The sequence below is a fragment of the Malus domestica genome, chromosome 10 (assembly GCF_042453785.1).
Source record: "Malus domestica chromosome 10, GDT2T_hap1".
Classification (NCBI taxonomy): domain Eukaryota; kingdom Viridiplantae; phylum Streptophyta; class Magnoliopsida; order Rosales; family Rosaceae; genus Malus; species Malus domestica.
The window spans coordinates 9201717-9220853 of record NC_091670.1 but is presented as its reverse complement, the minus strand read 5'-3'; the positions used below and the strand labels follow the sequence as shown (position 1 = coordinate 9220853).

At 37.4% G+C, this 19137-nt stretch overlaps 2 long non-coding RNA genes across 2 annotated transcripts; one reads left to right on the top strand and one right to left on the bottom strand.

The window, feature by feature from the left end:
• Positions 1-679: 679 nt before the first annotated feature.
• Positions 680-12595, top strand: LOC139188842 (uncharacterized). The gene is made up of 3 exons (XR_011572190.1): positions 680-860; positions 11687-11760; positions 12197-12595. It is a non-coding gene; the product is annotated as an uncharacterized lncRNA (long non-coding RNA).
• A 3769-nt stretch (positions 12596-16364) lies between these two features.
• LOC103440362 (uncharacterized) lies at positions 16365-18145 on the bottom strand. The gene is made up of 2 exons (XR_530095.4): positions 17955-18145; positions 16365-17633 (listed from the first exon to the last, which is right to left on the bottom strand). It is a non-coding gene; the product is annotated as an uncharacterized lncRNA (long non-coding RNA).
• Positions 18146-19137: the final 992 nt, after the last annotated feature.

Genomic DNA, 19137 nt, shown 5'->3' with positions numbered 1-19137 from the left:
TAGGGAACAAACTACTTCAATTATTTAGGATGATATATATGGGTCTCTAATGTTATATTTTTATGATTCAAAAATTGTATAGTTGTTGCAATTGATCACTCGTCCTCAAGGTGTGACCAATGCACCTCCCGCATTTTCAGCACCTACTGCAACGGCTGTGAGTGATCCATCAATTGGGGAGCCTACATCGCTTACTTAGGCTACTCTTGGGGCATCCTGGGTGCTCGCATCATCGAAGTCATCAGTGTCAGTTCAGCCGCTCAGTGCACGGTGGCCTCACTGGTACCGTCGCCATCCAGAGCCTTCTGATCACACTTCCTCAGCATCCACAGTCGAGGGTGGGGCTCCCAGCCAAGTAGGTTTTTTCTAATTCTCACTATGTCATATTTTTTTTCATTTTAAAACTATTAGTTTTATGATTGTGAAAATTTGTTAGATTGTGAAAATGTGTTGTGGATGTGAATTACTGCTATTTTACTGTGTTTAGGTTTTGGGAAATTATATATATACTAAAAGAGAAAACGGGTTACTGTTACTTCTACAATATTCTACCGTTTTTGCCCTTCAGTTGCTCTTCAAGTCTAGCTTTTTTTTGTGTATTACACAGTAAAACGACGATTTTGGCCCTACTGTCCAGTAGAAATCTCTCGACCTCTTCAGAAACTAGAGAAACCTAAAACGAGAAAACTCAACTGCTCTGCAACGCGTTTGGCAATTTCGATCATGCTTACCACACTTCACTTTGCGATCTCTTCCATCTCTATTTCATGATTTCTTTGATCTCCACTTCCTCATCTCTTCGATCTCTGCTTCGCGATCTCCTCATCGCCTCATCTTGCTCCCAATCTCTCCTTACACAGGTAACTAAATCTCACTTCTTCTCAAATACCCAAAAGCCAAATATTAATTTTTCACTGTAGTTTGTCACTTAGATCACAAATTTAATCTCTTTTAGCAACCTCCAGTTGTCCTCTGCTTTTATCACTCCCCAACGTTCATCAACAGCATCAAGTCTCTCTCTCTCTACCTCTACCTCTACCACTCTCTTTCTCTCTCTCTCTCTCTCTCTATATCTCTCATATGTTTATACATGTCGTTGTGTATCTATATATCAAGTTGAAAAGTTGTTAATTTGATTAATTTTGTTAGGGAAATTATTTGTTTTGGTGATGGATTTGTGGGTTTTTAATCATGTTTTGGATCTGGATCCATCTTGCTTGATTTTGTTTGCAAGTTGTGCTTCTTTTTTCTTTTTCTTTTTTGTGACATGTGGATTTCAATGGCGGTCTGTTTGTTTCCCGAGAAAGCAACATATTAACCTTTTTTTTTTTAATATTCTCTACACAGTGATCTTAATGTAATCTTCTACATAGTGATCTTATTGGCCATAGTTACAAAAAGAAGCCAATAGTTTCTATTCCAAAATTTGGCATGTTTAGACCATCTCTAATGGTGGCTTATAACCTAAAAATATTTAGTCCAGAAAATTTAGGTTTTAGCCCAGAAACAGTTTTTCTGCTCCAACCCTTTTGGCCTAAAATTTTAGCCCGAGATTATCAAAGAATGGATTAAGGCTAATTTTTTTTACATTAACTTTAAAAAAAATTATGTAGACTATCCTAAATTAATTATGTGAACATTTTAACCTAAAAATATTTAAATTCCGATAAATTTTGAAAAATCACTAAATCAATGCATGAAAATCATGATAAACCACATAAACCACATAAACTTAATATACAAACGATATTTAATAAACCACATAAACTTAATACAAATGACAATTAATAAACCAAATAAACTTTAAAAAAAAATAAAAGACAATTAATAAACCACTTAAACTCTAACATGCTCTTTTGCCATCTTGAAAATTTTGGAAATGAGAAAATATGGTAGAAAGAAAAATTGGAAGAATTGTAGGAGAAAAGTGAGTTTGTGTGGATGTTTGAACAAATACATAGGTATTTATAGAGTTTTTGGTTGAATTTTAAGTTAAATAATTTTTTAAAATTATGTTAGCCGTTGGATTTAAATTTGGACCGTTAGATCTTTTTTTTTTACCTTTAGATTTGATTATATTCGATCTAAGCCGTTAGATTCAATAAATATATAAATATAAAAAAATATTTGAACGTGGACCGTTGGATTAACCAACGGTCCAATTATACTAGGCGTGGGATGAACAAAAGTAGTCATTGGGCTACAATAAGGCTGACAGCAGAGGGGACCAACCCACGTGGGTGGGCCTTCGGCTAGAAAAAAAGGGGTGCGTGAGGCGCGTTGGGGGGACTGGGTTTTGGGGTGTGGGCTTCATAGCCCACTTTTCACTCTCACCCGTGGGTCCCATTTTATTTTGTGGGCTAAATTGTGGCTAGTATTTGCCTTCCTTTTAGATTTTAAGTTTTAGGTTTGGTTTAGGTTTTGGGCTGGAGTGGGTTTTGGGGGGGGGGAAGGGGAATTTTCGGTTATAAGCCACCATTGGAGATGGTCTTAGTGTCTCATATTATTTTAGCATTTAGAGTCAATACATATCTAAAACTTTATCCATTTATCAAATATATATTTATGTTTTTGTAAATTCATACATTTATTGTATACATTTCTGCAATCCTTTCAGTTCTAACTTTGGTACTCCCAAAGTATTTGCACCACTATTTGCCTTGCTCTAATCATAGCTTGGCTTCCAATTTCTTAGGTATTGGAATACATCTTTTGCCATTTGAGGATCCAGAAAACATGCCCGAAAAAGCTAAGATTAATCCCAAGGATAATCATATTTCTTTCTAGGTAATTAATTATCAATTAGATTCTATTGTCTCCTCTCTTTATGCTTTGAATTCTTCTTGGATTAAATTGTTCTTGTTGTTGTAGGCCTATTTGATTGAGCGATCTAGGGTTAAAGAGAGAAGGGTGTGGCAAGCTTTAGGGAGAAGAGAGATTGATTTAATTGTGAGGTGTGTTTGATTCATCTCATTGTGCCTTTATTTATAGTAGTAGAAAGGGTAAAACCTTTCCCTTTAGGATTACAACATTTAATAGGTAATCTAGTCCTAATAGGAATATAAGATACATTCCCAGATTCCCTAGGATTTACACAATCACATTCCTATTCTAAATATGATTGCAACACTCCCCCTTAAGTGTGTAAATACTCAACAAACCATCGCATCAGATCTTCAGCAGATAAAGTATAATAGTTGATAAAGTCATCGGCACAACGGGTGATCACAAGTCTCAAATTTACTTTGAAGTATGCATGTGTAAAAACTCGCAAAAACCTTGCTATGGTAAAACCCAAGGAATGGGGAAAACCCATAGACTAAGGAGAAAAGTAAGAAAATATGCATAATGTCTAAAACACTTGTCAAACTGGACGAAGGTAGTGAACTCATCGGAGTATGATCATCCCAGGATGGGTGCCTCATTAAAACCTCATTAGGTAGCAAAAACCCAATGGGAAAAATGCTCCTAATCGTAGGAACAAGAGTATATTAAGATCATGTGAGTATGCTTCTAGATACTCCCCCTGAGTTAGACATAACTTCTAAATAAGAGAACTACAAGTGATTCAACTCAGATAATTTACGCATACCGATTCCTTGAACGAGCTTCTGAAATGTAGACTTGGGCAATGACTTGGTAAAGAGATCGGCCAGGTTGTCCTGGGAACGGATTCGCTTGACTTCAATGTTTTGATGCTGCTGCTGCTGGTATGAGTAAAAGAACTTTGGCGCTATGTGCTTGGTGTTGTCTCCCTTGATGTATCCCTTTTTTAACTGCTCGATACATGCTGCATTGTCTTCAAAGATCGTCGTAGGAAAGTCAACAACTGATGTAAGACCACTAGTGCTTCAAATATGTTCCATAACTTCTCTCAACCAAAAGCACTCACGCGATGCGTCATGTAAGGCGAGAATCTTAGCATGGTTAGATGAAGTCGCAACTAGCGTTTGCTTGGTAGACCTCCAAGATATAGCAATGTCTCCAACGGTAAAGACATAACCCGTTTAAGAACGTGCTCTATATGGGTCAGACAGATATCTAGCATTTACGTAACCAACAAGGCGAGAATCAATCCGAGGGTCATAGGGGGTAGCAACACTTGGAGATTCATGGGTATAAAACAAGCCCAAATCAGTAGCACCTTTTAGGTAGCGAAAAATGTCTTTAACACCATTACAGTGCCTGCATGTGGGCACATTGCTGTATCTAGCCAATAGATTCACATCGAATGAGATGTCGAGTCTAGTGCACTAAGCCAAGTACAATAAAGCCCCAATTGCACTTAGGTAAGGAACTTCGGGTTCCAAAATCTCTTCCTTATCCTCTTTTAGACGGAAGAGATCTCGTTTAACATCTAGAATCTGAACGACCATGGGTGTACTCGAAGGCTTCGCTTTATCCTCATTAAAATGTTGCAACACCTTTTAGGTGTAGTTCGATTGATGCGCTAGGATTCCATCCGAACAATGCTCGATCTCCAGGCCGAGATAGTATCGAGTTTTCCCAAGATCCTTCATCTCAAATTCTAATTTCAAGTGTGTAGCAATTTCTTCAAGCTCTGCGGGAGTCCCAATAAGGTTCATGTCACCGACATAAACTGCAACAATTGCAAATCCGGAATGTGACTTCTTTATGAACACGATTGGGCATAGTTCGTTGTTTGCATAACCCTGACTTGTCAAATATTCACTCAGATGATTATAACACATCCGCCAAGATTGTTTTAATCCATAGAGTGACCTCCTCAACCTAATTGAGAAAGTGTTCCGTGGTCTAGAATTATTTGAGCCAGTCAATGGAAGTCCTTTTGGAACTTTCACATAAATTTTCGTATCTAGATCCCCATAGAGATAAGAGATTACCACGTCCATAAGCTGCATATTCAGTTTTTCAGAAACTACCAAACTGATTAGGTAGCGGAACGTTATAACGTCTATTACGGGGGAATATGTCTCTTTGTAATCAATCCATGGGTGCCGAGAGAAGCCTTGCGCTACGAGGCGTGTTTTGTATCGCACTATTTCATTATTCTCATTACGTTTCCTCACGAAAACCCACTTGTAGCCAACAGGCTTCACGCGTGGTGGTGTAGGAACGATAGGTCCAAATACCTTACGTTTTACGAGTGAATCAAGTTCGACCTAGATTGTTGGATTGCTTGTTTCCAGTTTGACCAATCGGTTCTACGTTGGCATTCATCGACGGAACATGGTTCAATGTCATCGCTAAGCATAATGTTAGTAGCTATTGAGTACGAGAATGCATCGTCTACGATCATCTCATTCCTATTCCAAACCTAATCCAATACGGACCAAAATCTTACGATTCTCGGAAGGCCGGCATGTTTCATCTGAAGCATCACCATAATCTAGAATAACCTCATGCGTTGGAACGGATGAGTGAGCGATGGTCGGATTCAAACTAGGGTCACTAGTTGGTGCCATTTTCCTCTTTCGGGGTTGTGAATCCTTTGAACCAAGGGGTCTACCACGCTTCAGGGTCGGAGCAGATGATTGGCTAGCTACTAATGTAGCTTGCCGCGTGAAAGGTGCAGCCTCCCCTCCTTCGGGGATGGTCCAGCCTTCCCAGGCAGGTTGTTGATTTACACGGGGTACATCTATCCTTGTAGGTGTGTTTGCAGCGGGTGTATGTGATCTTGTCACCTTTGGTAGATCATTAAAAGCATCCGGCATGCTTTAAGCAATGCTCTGAAGATCTATAATTCGACGCACCTCAGTTTCAGACTGGGTAGTGCGGGGATCTAAATGAGACATAGTGGGAGCATACCACCACAATTTGCGGTGTTTTACGAGAACGTTAGCATGCTTATCTCCCCCTAACAACGGGAAGATTGTCTCATCAAAGTGACAATCCGAAAAACATGCGGTAAAGAGATATCCTATCAAGGGTTCTAAGTATCAAACAATTAATGACGAATCATAACCGACATAAATTCCCATTTTTCTCTTAGGACCCATTTTGGTAAGTAGCGGCGGCGGTATTGGCACATAAATGGCGCACCCAAACACCCGTAAATGCAAGACGTCAGGCTCATATCTAATGACCAACTATAACGATGAATGTGGTTAGGTAGCGGCAAGCCTCAGGCGGACCAACATAGCTGCGTACAATATTGCATAGCCCCAGGCAGATACCGGCAGTTTGGTTCGCATAACCAAAGTTCGAGCTATCAATTGAATGCGCTTTATGAAAGCTTATGCCAGGCTATTTTGGGTTTGAACATGGAGTACAGGATGTTCCACATTTACCCCTACTGACATGCAATAATCATCAAAAGTCTGTGACGTAAACTCTCCAGCATTATCCAGTCGAATCGACTTGATCGGGTAATCAGGGTGGTGAGCCCTTAGCTTAATGATTTGAGCTAGGAGTTTAGCAAACGCGGCGTTGCGTGTGGACAACAAGAAAACATGTGACCATCTTGTCGATGCATCAACCAACACCATAAAGTATCTAAATGGTATGCAGGTTAGTTGGATAGGTCCACAAATGTCCCCTTGAATCCTCTGAAGAAATTTGGGGGGGTCGTGAATAATCTTTGTATATGAGGGTTGAGTATTCAACTTCCCTAAAGAACACGCTTTGCATGATGGGGGTCCAACAAAGGGATGTAACTTATGCCCGTGTGAAGATTTGAGTATACGGCGCATCATGTCACGTCCAAGATGTCACAAACAATCATGCCAAAGCAACAAAGTGTCCGGGAACTCAGGCATAGGGTTGGCCACACTGTGGGCTTTTATGCCGCAAATGGTTGTGATGTACAACCCACTCGGCAAGCATTCCAACTTCTCGTGAATATGTTTCTGGCCATATTCATATGAAGTGATACAAAGAAATTCAGAACCATGATCTTCAGTGGTTTCAAGATGATATTTATTATCTTTAATATCTCTAAAACTCAGCAACGTTCTTCCGGAATGTGGAGAATAAAGTGCCTCCTTAATGGTCAGAATTGTACCATTAGACACCATGATACTTGTCTTTCCGTATCCTTCAATCAGGTTGGATGAGCATGAGAGGGTTGTCAAATGAGCTTTCTTGGGTATGAAGTTAGTAAAATAGTGGCGTTCACGCAAGATGGTGTGTGTGGTTGCACTATCTGCCAGACAACTAACTTCCCCACTAGACATACCTAGAAATAAATTGATTGAATTGGTCACATGTATAAATATAAGTCCATTCATTCAATTATGCAATTCGAGAAAATAATATCCATTCAAATAATAATCCATAATTCAAAACAAACCAAAACCAAACAAATTATTCCAAATACTTAGAAAATTTGTTCAAAATTAAACCATAAACCTAGCAAAATAAGGGGGTAAGGCCGGCCACTCCTAGTGGGTTCGGCCACTAGGGGTAAACACCATAAATACATGTCTATTTTATTCATCCATAGGCGTTGACGCCTCTTGGAAATCTGATATCTCCATTGATGTAGTAGCATCTTCCGGATGATCCACATGTGCAAAGTTAGACTCACGACGGGAATGATACTTGGCAATAGCCTAAGGAGAAGCTCGACATACCCGTGATCAATGATCCCTTAATCCACAGAGATAGCACATGTCCAGTTCAGTAGAAGCAGCCTGAACGGGGAGCTTTGCCCTTGATCTTGAAGTTTAGGACCTTAGGGGCGAATGGTGGACGCTGCTGGGTTGCAATTCTTCCCTTAAGTGCGACACTCTGTTGACCTTAGGCCCGTGGTTAGGCTTGCCGCCCATTGCCACAACCACAACGGTTCTTTCTTCATTTATGGCTGCTAGAATAGGTCGCATACGCTTCAGGTGCGACGTTCGAGCCAATAGGTCGAGCTTGATAATTCTTCATCAAAAGCTGATTCTACTTTTTAACGATAAGTAAAACAGAGATCAAATCTGAAATTTGGTGAATTTTTGTGCTCTATATTGTTACTGCAGGACAATATTGGTGGCATGGAAGTTCGAATAGGTCTTCTCCAGGAGATCTGATTCGGTTAGTTCCACTTTGCAGAATTTCAACAAAGAACGGATTCTACAAATCAAAGTTGTATTCATTCACGGACTTAAAGTCCTAGAAGCGAAGATGTTGTCAGTCGTGTCTTGCTTCAGGCAAGCGTGGGTCCTTCTCAGCGAGATACTCAATCTACAATGCATCATGAATGTGCCTTCGGATGAAGATCATTGCAGTAGCCTTCTGAGCTTCGCCAACAGGTTTGTCGGCGATAGGTGTCTCAATGGTGGCTCTAATACCCTTTGCAGTGAGATAGAGCTTCACGTCTTGAACCCACTTCAGATAGTTTCTTCCAAAGACTTCTAGAGCGGAGAAATCAAGCTTGGTCAAGTTCAACATGTCCCTAAAACGGAGGGAGAAAATGTGATTAGTCATATGGTAAGCCATAGAGATATATCGTAGAACATACAGGTTCTTTCGACATGTAGTGGTTTAATTTATGCATGAAAACTACGGATTTCATATGATATGTTTTGAATGAAAACTTTGGGTTTCAAAGGCACTAAATTTGAAACTACAGGTTTAAATTAGTTTTATGAATAATTAATTCATAATGAGAGGTTCCTACAAGAAACACAGAATGCAATATACTAACTAAGTGTAGTGGATTTGAGTTTTTCTTCAGGAACTCAAGTGTAAGAGCTTCGTTACTACAAAAGTATGTGACGGTTCAAAGTATAAAAATATATTATTGAATCGTTAATGTCCAAAAGTGATCTTCAGGTCAATAATTTTGGATTCATTATCAGATTAATGGACTGCAGGTCACTTTTAATTAATTCAATAAATCGAGCCATAAGGGGTCGATTGTAGAAGCAAAATAATATTAACATACGGGTTAAATTATTTTAGAATGCTAAAATAATAGCATTTGGTTTAAAAAACAATGCCCCAAAAAATAATTTGGGCATGGGTGAGTGTCTTAAGCATAAGACACAGCCCAAGGGATTAAGGGGTGGGCTAGAGGCCACGCGAGGAGGGTGAGAAACCCTCAGCCAAAGCTGGGTTTCATATATGGGCCAAGGGGGGCCGTGCAGGTTCAACAAGGCTGGCCTGTTTGTTGTTGCGCAGGGAAGCCCAGCCGCAAGGTTGGCGTCAGTGTGCAGTTGATGCGGGCCAAGGCAACAAAGCCCAGCAACCAAAAAAAAGGTTGCAGCGTGCGGGACAAGAACCCAGCAAGTAAAGCTTGCCGTGGGTTTGGTCTAGGTCCAGGAAAGCTGCAGGTTTTGCACAGAGAAATAACTAACTCCAATCAACACACCGAAGGCCTGGGGGTCCAAGTAGGTGCAGCAAAGCCCAAGGGGCTGCTGCCCAATTTGTGCCGCAAGGATGGTGTCCAACTTTACCAAAATTTTCGAAATTGTTAGGGTTCTACAAACCCTAATATGCTTCTAATTTAATTTTATGCTTTGACTCACAAATTCCACATAACAATTTAATTGTGTGATGCATGAAACAAATATATATATTGACAAATATATGAACATATACAATATATATATCGAAAGGAAAATATAAACATAGAGGGGCTCATGCATCATGGGGAATGTTTTCATGCTTCGTGGAACTTTCAAATATCTTCTTTTATTTTAAGCGTACCTGATTAGCAGAAAAAAGAATAAGCCTTTAAATTTGGTGGATGATAGCCTCCTCCAACGATGCGTCAATTCCTTAGCTTTTTGCAAGAGCATGCTGATAACGTGTTGTAGGCCTACTTGATTGAGCGATCTAGGGTTAGAGAGAGAGGGGTGCGGCAAGCTTTAGGGAGAAGAGAGATTGATTTAATTGTGAGGTGTGTTTGATTGACCCCATTGTGCCTTTATTTATAGTAGTAGAAAGGGTAAAACCTTTTTCTTTAGGATTACAACATATAATAGGTAATCTAGTCCTAATAGGAATATAAGATACATTCCCAGATTCCCTAGAATTTACACAATCACATTCCTATTCTAAATATGACTGCAACACTTGCTTCTTATTTTCTTTTTGGGGTGTTCTCTGCTGCTTAATTTGTTTATTAATCTTTGAATGTGGAGAAGATTTGTCGCTCCTTATTCTATTCAAATAGTCCAAGAAGAATGGAAGAGTTTTTATTTTTTTCTTTTTTGGCCTTGAATATGAATTTTGATGACATAAGTAAAGGAGTTACTTAATATAAAATGGGGTTTCAAAATTTAGGGAAAGAGTGTGTTATCAGTTTTGATTGATTCGTTTCATATATATCTAAATCCAGATAATACACCTTACACTTTTAATTGTTTCAGGGAACTTACTAGCTAAGTAGCTAAGTAGCTAAATATATGTCCTTTATCTACTACTCCAATTCCTCAAATTCCTTAAAAGTAGTTATATTTAGTAGTAACTAAGATGCAATTAGGGTAGAACTAGGCAATAATTTGCATAAGTCGTAGACATTGTGATTTGAAAATTGAATTTACTTTGGCTATGCTAAATTTCAAGCTTGATCTGTTTTTGAAATATTTGATTTGGGTTCTTAGTCACTTGCAATTAAGTTTTTGGGTCAGCATATCCTTTGCTCTTTCTCCTGGTATTTTTTTCATCCCTATTTTTCCTATCCAACTTTGTTTTTATTTATATATCAAGTAGGGAATTCAGTCGTTTTGAAAGATCAGCTTAACCTGTAATTATATACCAAGTTTTGTTTTCCTCATTTTTTACAAGTGAAATCATATGTTGGAATTTTCTTGATTAATGAAAGTGTAAATTTGTAGATAATGTCAATTGAAATTTTCATTAATTCTATCATCAAGACGTCATCTTTAGCATATTTTCTAATAAAACCTAGTTAAATATTTTCAGTTTATTATTCTATTTTTGTCATTTAAGTTCAGTATCATAGCTCTCTCGATCGATATGCTTTTTTTTTTCTGATTTAGGATTTGCAGATGGTTATTCTATTTAAATTTGTTTTATTTCCATGATTTTGAAGGTTTTCTTTGTACCTTCCAATCTTGAATGTTGGTGTATAATTTGGTTCTGTCATTGAGACGAGAAATTTCAACTGCTTCCTTTGTGTTTTTTTCTCAAACAAAATGCTGAAATATTTGATTTATTAATGTTATTACGTTAATTGTTGTTCATATTATTTGCTTGCATTTTCCATCCCTATGAATTATTCAAAAAGATAAAATTTCTGCAATTAGTTTGGTTACTTTACAGGAAAGCTCATATAGATTTTTTATCAACAAATTACAGTTTCCAACGCTTCGCTTTCTTCAATTGCAGGTATTTGAATGTTGCATGTAAAAATAACCTTTTGTTAACTGGGCAAAAGCCATATTGTTTCTATGGCATAAAACTATTCTTACACAATCAAAGTATGCAGTGGATATATATGCAGCAGATACGTTGGAAATCAAGTACAATATAAATTATTTGTGTTTAATTGATTAAGTTCATGATGGTCATTTAAGGCTATATAAACTAAATTTGTTGTATGTCAGCTTAATTTAGGTAAGAACCATGAATCTCTAATCCTTTTCAATTTTTGTTTATTCCAGCTTCACATTATTCTAAATCCATATTTATGGAAGAAAAAATGGAGTTTCCAACTATGACACCGAAGAAACGTAGTATTCTCTTTCGTTGTTAACTTATTAAAAAATGATTTCCTAAGCATTGTTGTTCTCAATGTATTCATTTGCAGTGTAGAAGTTGGTCATCTCATTGACCCTACCTTTTATTGCCCACACAAGTGATCAACATTCTGAATCACATTCTGTAAGTAATGTCTCAGGCTTTATACATATTCTACACAAATTATTGTATGTGCTTAGTGAATCTGCTGAATTTCATAATAATATTCAACAATGCGGTCAGCTTTTTCATATTGCATTATAAAATTTAATATGTAGGATCAAGCATTGTAAATTTCAATAATCTTTTTCTTTTGACTGTTGATTTCAGATAGTGTCTCCTCCAACTAAGCTCTTGAAAAGCTTTTCTATAAAATTTATAGTTGTCTGAAATGTTTTATTCATCCTGCAATTAATCTCATACATTATACCTAATTTGTTAATCCTTTACCAAAATAAGCAAATCGTTTTAATTAGTTTAGGCCAAATTATATGAATTTTGAGGTTACAATTTTAATTGTTCATTACCCATGTTTCTAACAGTGCATTCCTCTTTTTTAATAAATGTGTTTCGTTCTTAGATCTAAAATGTAGTTTACAAAGGAAAATTCATGTGCCACTTATCTACCACAACTCAAAGTTAAAGATCAAGAAGAGTTGATGAAAGAAGCAGTAACAAGCATCTTACAAACGTCTCTCAATTTTTATTCAACAATCCAAGCGTATAACAGTCATAGGCTAAAGATTATAGGTGTCCCATATTTCTACTCCCTAGTTTGGTAAAGGAGAAACTTATATTTTGTTTTACAGTTAACTTGGTTTAAATTTCAGGCGTTGTAGCTTTAGTATTTCCTAGTCTGAGTTCTATATATATCAGAATAACAATAATTTTTTGTATGTATTGTGAATAATTGTTATTCTAGCATGAACTGCAATGGTGGAAGAGAAGAAACATAAAAGCAATGTTATTCCAGCCAAAAGCCTTATTCCCCCAACATGGGGCATGATTGCTAAAACTTTCAATTCATTGTACCTAAATTGAAACAATGTTCTAAGACAATCTTTTATATGTTTCAAACATAATCTTTCATACAATTTTTAATACTGTTGCAACACGTGGGTAGTAATTTCTAATCATATACTATTAGGCGAGGTTCTGCCGAATTTTCGGTAGAAATTTAAGATTATGGTTTTTGTCCTTTTAATTTTTTATGGGCAGCTAAAAAAAATAAACTAGGGGGCCTAATCGAATGTTGAAGCTAGCACACAACGTATGTGTGTCCAACGAATTAATTAAGATTGCGTATGACCCACGACATCATGGAGTGGCTACTTCACAGCAGCATAGCAGCATCGTTAACAGTGCTCATTTTGTTATTCGATGGCATTGTCCTATGCAATGGGAGTCTTGGGCAAAAATTCCCGAGGAGACGAAGGCAGCGATGCAACATGAGTTGTCAGTTTGTATTTTCATTTTTAGAATTTATCATTTTTTTAATTTTGTCTACAAATATTATAAACAAAAGTATATTATCTTAATATTATTAATTTCTTACTATTATTTTGTTATTTTCATATTTGTAGTTCAATTATAATCTTAGGACATATACCCAAGGACACCACCTACTTAGAGGAGAACTTAGCAACTCGATTCAAACATTGGAAGTGCGAACTCCACGGGCATTTTAAGAAATGGGATGATCGAGATTGCTCGCCTAGAGGGTTGCCCAACGGAGTTGTTGGAGTAGCCGGAGGATTGGGAGTAATTTTGCAAACATTTTACGGACACAAAATTTGTGGCAAGTATGTACATAATATGTTAATAATAATTTAATTATGTTTTAGTTATTTAAAAAAATTAATAATTTCTTTCAAATAGTCGAACTAACACGTATATTGTGTGTTTAACAGAAAAAATTTGTTGCTAGCAAGAAAGCTTGGGAGTCAAAGACACTTCTCCACCATTCCGATTTGGTGCCTTTCTCCTATAGGGTTGAGGCGGGACGTCAGGTAAAAGTATATTGATTTTAAATTTTATACAATTTTTTTTTTATTATGGTTAATAAAATTTCTTTATTTTTTTCCTTCAGGAGGGTTCTAATTTCCTAGAGCTCAACATGTTCAAGGATGTTTATATTCGACTCGGCAATGAGACCGCTAAGCAACTCCATGTAAATATATGTAATTGTTATTATTCTTATATTTATAACTCGTTCAAATATTAATTACATTTTTTTATTAAATATTAAATGTTTTTTCTTATTATGCTCTTCTCCAACAAGAGCAGCTTCCTTCAGAGACCCCTTTCAGGGATGTCACTGTACCCGAGGATGCAGGTCTTAAGATCCTAACTAAGACCCTTGATTAGACGCTCGGTCGTAGTCATGGCAAGGTTGTTGGGGGGGGGGGATGGGGAAAGCACGGGTTCGTGAGACAGGTGCCTCTTCTTCCAAACCGACCACAGGATAGGTCGTCACCCCGGACGAGAAGTTAAGTGTGATCTTACGGGCCTTCGAGCTGTCTAAACTCCAAATCTCAATGCCAGCACCTGATGCTGCTCCACCTTTGACCTCCCAGCCGTTTCAATTAGCCGATGCCTAGTAGCCTGATGGATCAAACTCGGATGACTATTTGTTGTAGTTTTTTTTTCTATTCGGACAGCTTGTACGTACATTTTCATATATTTTATAATGAAATACTTTTTCTTCGTTTATTAATTATTGTTTATTAAAATTATATATAAAAATATATTGTAAAAAATAAAATAAAAATAACAATAACTTTGTGCAACGACGGCGTAAGCTACGTCGCGCAAAAGGGCTTTGAGCGATGGCAGTAACCTACGTGGCGCACCTATCTTTGCACAACATGAGAGTAAGCTACATCGCACAAAGATTTCACACGACGTAGGTTATTGTCAGCCAGCGAAGACCTTTTGTTCGACGTAGCTTACGCCGTCGTTGTGCAAACCCTTTTTTTACCACCTTTGTGCATCCGGATCCGCGCAACGAAGGTTTTGTCATGCTAATTCTCAAACGAAGCTTTTTGTCTTTGAGCGACCAACTATGCTTCGTGGCGCAAACTGGTAATTGTAGTAGTGACGGATGTGATAAGGACCATTAGAACTACTGCCAACTAGAAGTACCCTTCCTCTTCTTGTTGTCCTTAACAAAAAACCATAAACATTCATGACGAAACTAACAGTCATTGTCATGACAAAATTTCGTAATAGACAATAGATTTTTCCGAATGGCAGTAACACATGATAACATCTTCCCGTATTTTTCTTGAAGAAATGGTTACAAATTCCACTCAACTGATCAGTCATTGCTTTGAGAATTATACACGGGAAAAATATAAACGTACTGATAAACAATTAGTTTGCTATATGACGATTAAACTCCATCCATGAAGAAATGGTTACAAATTCAACTCATCTGATCAGCCTATATAGCTGTAGGAATATGAATGGGAAAAATATAGATATACTAAGTTCGAGTCAATTGGATGTTAGAAGAGTCAGCCAATTGAATGTGAGTAGTGAGTACCTAGGATTATAGGTCATGTTTAGTGGGTTGGATGGGATATGTTGTGATCAATTAAAATGGACTTGAGTCCAATCTGTTGTTTGTTGTATCAAAATGTGAGATGGACAAGACTGATGCTTATGAATCCACGAGAGTGGATAATATAATCTATCCATATACATGGGTTACAAGTACTGTCTTAAAAGTCTCTGCCAATCGAATCCTATCTCTAAGGCTCAATCTCATCCAGCCCACCAAACGGGTCCTAATTGTTTATGAAGGGTTGTTAACCTTCGGTGGTTCCAATTATGCTCAGTAAGTTGCTAAGTTCAAGAGTCTCTCACCATTTATATGAGCTTTGTATCATATATGATCAGTCATCTTAAACATCATAATCCATACGGCCAGGGATTGATGTATTTCTCAAACAACATAATGTCAAGAAAAATTATGGGGAAGTGAAAACCAGTCTGTATTACGTGTTTCCAAATAGAAAATTGTCGAGATATTGTGATATACTGAGAAGGATCTGTTCCAAAAATGCAAACGAACTTCATAATTAATTTTTTATCAATGGCAACAAAGCGGGATCAGCTTTATCTTTAGACTAAGTCAACTATCAAATTTGTGCTTGATGCATCTGCAGAGAAACCGTTCTCCACCATTTCACAAACAAGTCCCACCGCCCTTGATATCTCATTATTCCTAAGAAACCCTCGGATAATTTTACCTCTAACACTCCTTGTTTCCACATCCATCCCCTCCTTACAAAATGGATTACCCAAGACACTCAAGGTGTGTGCATTTGGAAAGATATTTTCTCACCGTTTCTTTCAACAGCCTTGTACCTTCTTTCCACTTGCCTAGCATGCAAAACTCCATGAATCAAAGAGATACGAAATGGCGACAAGGGAACACCATTACTAATCATTTCCAATAAAACCTTCAATGTGTCTTTACAACTAGCTTATCCTTACAGGAACGGTGTCGGGCTTACAACCCCTTTCTTTCATCTTTCTGAGCAACTGAATAGCTACACTATTGTTACCCGTCATGTAAAAGCCCTTTATAAGTGTATTGAAAGTAATCACATTGGGCTTACAAGGTCCCCCTACCACTTTTTGAAAAGTATTAGGGCCTCAAAAACTCTACTTTCAAGAAGTAACACATGGAATAAAATGTTGAGGGTCGAGACATCTGGTTCAAAACGAAATTTGAAGAATTTTGCCAAAAATGAGTAAATTAAAAACCCATTTGGTTCGTACAACAAAATCAATTAAGAATAATATGTTCAGTGAATAAACATCAAGAACAATTTCTCAATTGACACATTTGGTTATACAAAGAAATAACGGCCGAATAATGTTTCAACTTTGGAAGCGGACTCATTAGTTGATTAAAGCGGACAACCAAAGGCGGATGCCACATCAGGCTCAATATATCTCTTTATCATCATTCCAATCACACTCCTTGCTTCCACAACCATACCCACTTACAAAATGCACAACCAAGACATTGAAGGTGCGTGCACTTGGAAATATATTTTTAGTCACCATTTCATTCAACAACTTGTGGCTTCTTTCCACTTGCCTAATCTCCGAAATCCATGAATCAAAGAGGTATACAAAATGGTATATGGGGGAGACCCATACTAATAATTTATGAGAAGATGTTCACTGTGTCGACAACTACTTACTGTCGATGATCGTGCTATAGGCAACGGTGTCGAGCTTACAACCTCTTTGATCAATTTTTCTGAGCATCTGAATAGCTGCACAACTGTTACCCATCATGCCAAAGCCCTTTACAAGTGTGCTGAAAGTGATCACATTGGCTTACAACCTGCCCTCCACCATTTCTTTGAAAAGTCATGATGCCTTAGAAACTCCATTCTCAAGAAGAAACCCGTGCATTAAAGTGTTGAGGGTCGTGACATCTGGTTCAAAACCAAATTTGAAGAATTTTCCCAAGACGGATGAGCTAAATCACACGCTTCAAACGTGTTGAGGGTCGTGACATCTGGTTCAAAACCAAATTTGAAGAATTTTCCCAAGACGGATGAGCTAAATCACACGCTTCAAACGACAAAAGCAATTGATGATGATAGCTAGAATATAAACATCAGGAACAATCCCAACAAACCCATTTGGTTATACAAAGAAATCACGGCCGAGTAACGTTTCACCTTCCCAAGTTGACCCAAAATTTGGGTGAAACAGACAACAGAAGGCAGAGAGCGCAGTCGAAGCCTCACATTGAACAAACTCAAAGCGTCCTCGAGATTACCAATCTTGGTGGGTGGATTCCTCTCCCTGACAAGCCGCTGCTTCTTGGGATGGGTATTTGTAGATTCATTGGGTTTAGGGTTTGAAGATTGAGAGTGAAAGAAAGCCAAGTAATTGTTGAAGAAAACAACACAAGATTGAGGGCAAGGAAGCATCTTTCTTGCTGCTAATTGCTAAAGCATGCGCTGTGTAGCTTCCTTTCGCACCTGCAAAATTAATGGAATTTCAAATTATGATTTCCATAGATCAATTGCCATGCTCAATTAGTTTCAACGTTCAACTTGAAATTAAAAAAATAAAAATAAATAAACAAATCACAACACAGAATAAGACCTAAATTTAAATCTGAATTACAAACCATAATTTAGGCACAGGAAAATTAAAGGACTTTTAACAAAACGAAAAGCAACCCCCAGCAAATGAACGTACAATTCGAATCAGAACCCAATCACTTTTAGTACCTTTAGAACTTCAGAAAAATTCCCAAATCGATAAACCCAGGATTTTCAAGAGAAGGAAACCAATACCTGAGTTCACAAATATATCTCCGAATCTTTTTGCTCGCGATTGGGAATTGAAGCTTTGGCTTCTTTCTTCAGTGTCGTGCACTCCTCTTCGCGTGGCGGCTCGTTCGCAACTAGGGCAAGGAGAAACGGCAAGAGAAAAAGGAAGATTTTTTTTACCTATTTAATCTCAGCCGCACAATCTCATTAAATACAATCCAACCGCTGAACCACGAGATTTTTATTTGAAAACTGGAATTCCTGACCTAAAAGATGTCATCTTTGTTGCAGTCTTATTAGATTAGGAATATGAATGTGTAAATCCTAGTATATTTTGAAATATCTCTTATATTCCTATTAGAAGTAGATTACCTATTAAATGTTTTAATCCTAAATGGTAAAAATTTAACATTTCCTACTACTATAAATAAAGGCACAATGATGTGGAATAACACACACTTTACAATTACACATCTCTATTATCTCTACTATTGCCGCACCTTTCCATCTCTCTCTATGATAACTCATTGTCAACTAAAATTTTATTATTTTAATACGAAAAACCACATAATAAAGCTATAGGTATTTGATTTTTTTAGTTTTGAAATAAGTAAAACAATAAAAAATAGAATTGACACAACTTTAGGTGTGTGGTATGAGACTAGTGATAATTAATTATGACACACTTTAGTGTGTGATATGAGACTAGTGGTAGTTAATTATTAAACTGTTTGCAACTCAAGTGATCGAAAATGAGAAATATTTTTGCTAATCATTGTGGAGTAAGTTTGATTTGATTTAAAAATGACACATCCCGACCCGGGATGTCCACTAAGACTCCGAATCGAGTTGTGCTGGCCGACACCTAGAGGGTGACGAAGCCATAAAGTATGATGTGGAAAAATGTGAATAAATTTAAACCTAAGAGTGCCTAAATACCAGAATGCGCTGGTGAGCGAAAATGAACCCACTTCACACGTGACGTTAGAGCATAAGCAAATACAGTAAAGTGAATTCAGAATCGTACCCTTGAAATAATCTCCAATACTAAGAATCGCCACGAATCTTCAACGATAAGAAAGCTCCGCTAATAAAACCTGAAGGGTGAAAACAAAACAAGGGTGAGTGGCCCTGTAAATAAAATTTTAATAGAAACAATATAAAACATTATAACCTCTCACTACAACACCTGCATAGTTTCCAGAAA